Below are 6,357 nucleotides of genomic sequence, written 5' to 3'. Positions count from 1 at the left end.
CAACATACTAAATAATAGGACATGCTTTAAACTATTCTTGTATTTCACTTTGAAGTTTATGACAATGTGTAAATAGAGAAATAAGAAAAATGGTAAATGAGTATGCTGTCATATATACACATGTATAGTGGTACATTGACGATGCGAGTAGCTACAAGTTTGTGTAGAAAAAACCATCATACTATACTGTACCATAACAGTTTATTTGCTGGTTGCCAATGGCAAAATACTAAACTGGAATGAGAAATGGTTCCGTCAATAACGAATGGATAGTATCCTTTAGGTTGCAGCAATTTGTGAAATTATCCTCTTGATTGTACATGAACTCCATTGTCCTTGTCAAGTTGAATATCCGCTCCAATAGTGGCTTTGGATAGGAATTATCTGGATTCAGCCACTCGCTGTTAAAATCTTTCCATGATTCCTCTTTTAGTTTGTGTATCTGCTCACGTGCAACTTCAATCGAAACATTGTGCTCCTTCATATAGCTATCGATTGTCGAAGCAACATGAGGGATCAGTTGCTCTCGCTGCATGAAGTTAAATATTCAAAGATATTGGTAAGAAAATAAGGTAGAACTCATGCAAAGAAATATCCATATCAGGTTGTCAAGAAAAGTCCCTCAGCAGTGCTAGATGGGAACACAACTATGTTATGTACTTATGTGAGTAATACCAAGGTCAAAGTGCAAACTAAAAATGCCAGTTATCAGTCTGCTCTCAGACTTCAAAATTATCATTTAAGCTAAAGATTGAGAGATATTACCTCATATGACTGGAGGTCATCTCCTAGTCTGAAAATTACGGAAAGTGCCTGGACCATTTTATTAGGAACACTAGAAACCCAATCCAAGCAATCCTCTGTTGCTACATCATCATGCATCCCAATGAATGAAGAACATGACAAAAGGGAACATGCGCTAGTTCTTGATGAAACCTTAAGATGCTCCTCAACAGACTCTGGAATGTATCCTTCTTCAAGCATTTTGACCTCCATCTGGTAGGCTCTAACAAGGTCTTTTGTCTGTAAATTTATGATAGTAAATATATTGCCAATTTTCAAATATTTAAAAGCTAGTTTGAGTGTGTGTTTACAAAACATGTTTGCACTGATAGCAACATCAAGTTATTATGCAAGGCTAGTAGCTAACTACATATAACATACGCTTTTGCAGATAATTATTCAGAGTGAGACCTGAAAATGAATTATGTACATAAGGAAGGAAAAAGTCATTACTAAGTATCTTAGGTATGGGATACGATAACTCTCATCCTGGTGAAGCATATTTGTAATGGTTTCATAGCTATCCAATATTTTCCCCAAAGCGAATTCATGCACTCCGGGAGATCATTTGCACCCTTTGTATCCCACCTGCACATGAAAATCCAGGAAAACAAATGAATTCTCTATATTATCATAATGATAGAAAAATAATATATATGCTTAAACTTTTTAGTGCAATGTGATTATCTAATTATTCCTTTATTTGTTATTGGTTTGCTCCAAAGCTAGCTGGAACATTTGATGCTGACCACATGTTGGAGCTAACAAAGATTGACCAAAAAGACATAACTTATGACCATCGCAATATATTTATCTCAAGGAAACAATAAACTCTCTAGTTTTCTATCTTCATATATATAGAACTTTGATAATTCTATTTGTTTTACTGAACATATATATAACTTATTCGCTAGATAAAAGTAGCACATATTTTTCTGTGTTGTTATTCTTTGCAAGTTCCAATGTAAAGATATATGTAACTTCATTCTGTGAACCTAACGTAAGATATTTGTAAGTAAGAAAGCAATACGAACCTTTCAAAGCACTTGGTAAATAATATACATTCTTTTGGAGTTGCATAAGAATCATAAATATCGTCCAAGATAGGCACAATGGCAAAAATCATTGTCAATATTATTCTCCCTCGTGAATAACATGATTCATAGTATACTCCTAAGGCCCACAAATAGCACTCCACAAGTCTATCTCGAACAAATGGAAGCCTCGATTCAACTTGTACACCCTTGCACCACCTTTAAATACATTAGAGGCAATAATATTGTCAATCATGGGACTAGTTTGTAATTTGAGAAATAATTATTTAATATTTTCTAATGAAAATAATTGCTTCACCTTGTAATGATACCCAACTCATGTTGATGATGGAGCTGCATAATATTTGAGTTCAACTTTGCAAGTTTCAACACCTTCTCAGGCATCATGGTGTCTTTCTCATATGCTGAGATGTAATACTTCAACTCGTAAATTCTAACCCTTCTAGGGAGGGGGATCTCAAGTGCAGATTTTATTTCACCTGCTAATATGAATCCTCCATGTAGGGACTCATTGTTTCTAAGTGCTTTTGGCTGAATAGTATGGCCTGGTCAAGTATTATCTCTCCATGGGTCCTCAGATGCGCAGCATTGTAAAGGTTCAGTAGGTTTTTAGGACTGTCTGCAATAAAACTTCCCTCTTCATCTTTGAACCTCACAAACACATCTGGAATATGACATAGAATTTGTCAAAATATCAGCTGCTTTTTAGAACTAGAAGAAAGTATAGCATGCTTTCAAAAACAATTTTCATATTTGAGCTATAAAGATTAGGCATAACGTTGCCACAGTCCATGCGCCGTAGCACCACATGCCCAGCATATCTTCTTGTTATTTTATCACATTTGAGACATGCCTGTCTGCTTCATCAGTTCTGACAAATAATGCTACTCTCGTCGGTCCAGTCTTATAGTCTCACGTGGCACGGTCTCCGAAATTAGATTTTGACCATTTTTTATTTTATATATAGTTTATGATTATAAACTTATGATTATTGATATTACGTACATTTTAATTTATTACACTAGATATATGCCCGAGCGTTGCACCGATGTCACAATTTTTTAAATTGAACGTTACTAATCGGACACAGAGACATGAGCTACGAGGACTTTGTATTGGACGCGGACAAGTGGATCTGGTCTTCGTATCATAACTAGGTAGGACGCGGACATGTGAACTCCGAGTGTAGTACGATTCGTATTGGACAGGGATGTGCCCGTGCATTGCAACGGTAAAAAATAATACCACTAAGTGTGAATGACTCGGTCACATACCTGCACTGTGCTCGTCCTATCCATGCACCACTCCAACAATGTTTTTCCATTAAAAAATCTTAACACAAGAGATTATCTGTAAACACATGCTTGGCTTGGTAAGAATTTTAACACAATATAAGACATCTCGTACATATTTTTGTGCTCCCGTTTAACATTAGGAGAATCATCTAGTTTTATAAAAAGATCATATAGGCATAGACGTCCTCCTCTTCCGACCGTATGCTAGAGGACTCCTCATGAAGGGCAATATAATCATTCAAGGTCCATCTGTACGCTCGCAATGAAGGCTAGTTGGTGACAATGGCAACACACGGCGGCCAGTAGGATAGCAGGGTACAAGGCGAGGAGGCCTGGCAGTGGCACGGGTGCGTGACTTCGTCGGACTTCTGGCGCGGTTCGACTTGGGACTTCTGACGCAGGACATGGCTGGTAGACCGGGTGTTATACAGATAGTCGTGATTCGGTATCATTGGGTAGATGATTACTTTAAAGTCATTTTAGGTGTGAGAAATACAATAGTATCAAGGTTGTATTACGATAGTTAAAAATTATTGGCCGAACTATTGGTCAAAGATTATAAAGGTTGACCATTGACATAAGCGAAATGTCTTACAAACTAGACCGGTGGGAGTATTATTAACATAGATTATGAAACATAAATCACCTTGTATCTAATTAATATGCTAACAATGCACAAATTGTTCATTAATTGCTACCTGATGAGACCTTGTATCGATGTTTTCGCAGTAGAAAAAACCATAGAGCTACTGTCCCAAGATCATAGCCACTGACATCAGCATTCTCAATCTGTGCAAGTGCAGCACTGATCTCTTCTTCGAACAGGTGATCCAAGCATAGATGCTCCAATGCATCGATGAGGTGCAGCCTCTCTTGCAGGCTACTACTATCACTTCTCTTCTCTTGATGAGATGCATCAGTAGTAGAAGTGGTCATCATTTCTGCCACTTCTTCCTTCAGTCTGTCGACTTGTTTTGCCATCTGGTCATGAGTCTGCTGAAAACACTACATAGTTAAACTCATCATAATAATGAAATGCAACTGAAATCTAACTACCACTTCTTCAGTTCATTAATTAGTTTCAAGAATTTGGTAACTACATGTGTATACAAAGGAATGAAGGAGAGTTATATATCGGTGAACTAATAAACCTCCTGTTGTGATGAAGCTGCAGGGTTGGTGGAGCTGCCAAGGAAGAAATCTCCCCAGATGGATGGGTGGAAGATGCCGGTGTTTTGGCGCAGGCGGTAGTCACCCTCATCTTGTTGCCGTTGGTGGCATTGCAACATGATGGCATGCTGCCGCCGCGGCTGCTGCCACCTCCATGAAATGCTTGGGCATCGCCTGAGCAGCTGTGATGCAGCAGCAGGAGCTGGAGCAATATGGCATCTCCTGCTTTTGCTGCTGCACGGTTGTGGTTTCAAGTAGAAGGTGTCCATGACAGTACATTTGTGTTTTGGGAAATGTAAGGGGGTGTTTGGTTACTACAATAAAATTTTAGTCCCTGTCCTATCGAATGTTTGAACACGTGTATAAAGTATTAAATATAGACGAAAAAAATAATTAATTATACAGATTGTGGCTAATTTGCGAGACGAATTTTTTAAGCCTAATTAGTCTATGATTTGATAATGTTGTGCTACAGTAAATATGTGCTAATGGTGGACTAATTAGGCTTAATAAATTCGTCTCGAAAATTAGTCTCCATCTGTGTAATTAGTTTTATAATTAACTCATATTTAGTTCTCCTAAATAGCATCCGAACGTCCGATGTGATATGGACTAAAATTTAGTCCAGGAAACCAAACACCCCTAAGGCTCACTTTTGTCTCGTTCTCCGTACGGCAATGGTTCACATATAGGCTAGCAGCAGTGGCATCGTACAAGAGACTAGTCAGCGAATCATTTTCGTTTCACAATCAATAAACTTTGTATGTACTCCCTCCGTCTTATGCAATTCTAGAACAATATCATGTTTTAGTATATTAAGTTTGACTAATTATAAATAAAAAATATAAATATTTATAATATCAAAAAATATCATTAGATTAATTATGAAATATATTTTTATAATAAATTAATTTTAAGTTATAAATGTGAATACTATTTACTATAAACTTAAGTTATATCCTTCTCAGGACAGAGGTAGTACGTTACTTCCTCTAGATAGTAATCATTTTTAGTCCGGAAAACATTTGCAGGTATGTATTAAAAAATAATTGATTCCTCGCTCCGATCCAAACCCCAAATCATGTGGCGAATAGTTTTTTTTTATCATTGCGCCGAATAGTATATACTATTGCACAATGCATGCAGGCGTGTTTGTTTGAGATGGGTCCACTTTTCAATCACTATGAGAGATACTGAACTACTGAAGATTAATTTAAGCTTAATATATACGTGTGACTATTACAGCCACGCATTCGCAGGAGTTGCATTATGCATCGATGGTGACAGGCGAACAAACTAGCTTAATTTTCGTGTATGTCTATCTACAACAGTGCACACGTACAGTGAGTTGTTACAAATTTCTTTTGAGAGCAATGTAGTATACACAGATGAACAAAACTTCAGATGAAGCTTTAATGAACATGCATGATACTACGTATGATCGAGATCTTGATCACTGCTCATGAACATGGCCTACTACCAAGCAGTCCTGGATTATATACTCTTGAGTTATTTTCTTTTTCCTTCTCTTTCTTAATTTATTTTGAGGTAACCAATTAGAAGAAAATGAGACTATGTTACAGCAACAGGAAAACACAGCCATAAAATTAATTTGAATAGCAGAGTGACATGCATTATTCATTCATCTTCTTTAGTGTTTTCATACTACTACAAATCTTCATTGCCGAGGACATCACTGCCGGAATTGTTTAAGTCAAAATTGGGGATACAACCTGTCTTTGAAGTAGCTTGTGATGTCAGGGAAATCCTCATTTGAGGGGATGTCGAAGTCGATAAGATCACAACACTGCTTTGCAAACTGACATTGAAGGAACAGGTGCTACAGAGTTTCCTCTCGGTATCCTGATTACACAGGACACAGTTGTAAGATGGTAAACCCATGTTTTTCATTTCAGGATATTCCTCGTGCTTAGCCTATCCATGATGAACAACCAAAAAAAAAAAACCTTATGCTTTGGCTGACAAAATCAATACCATAGCCACCGGTAAGACTCATGTGTCAGGGGGTTTGTAAGCGCTTGATTGTACAAAAT

The 6,357-nt window shown here is 37.2% G+C and overlaps 1 pseudogene; it reads right to left on the bottom strand.

Moving 5' to 3' along the window:
• Nucleotides 1–229: 229 nt before the first annotated feature.
• On the bottom strand, nucleotides 230–4,572 carry LOC136515175 (alpha-terpineol synthase, chloroplastic-like; annotated as a pseudogene).
• Nucleotides 4,573–6,357: the final 1,785 nt, after the last annotated feature.

Source organism: Miscanthus floridulus, chromosome 17 (genome assembly GCF_019320115.1).
Source record: "Miscanthus floridulus cultivar M001 chromosome 17, ASM1932011v1, whole genome shotgun sequence".
NCBI classification, from domain to species: Eukaryota; Viridiplantae; Streptophyta; class Magnoliopsida; order Poales; family Poaceae; genus Miscanthus; species Miscanthus floridulus.
The sequence above is the reverse complement of the archived record's forward strand: the minus strand, read 5'-3'. Positions and strand labels throughout refer to the sequence as shown.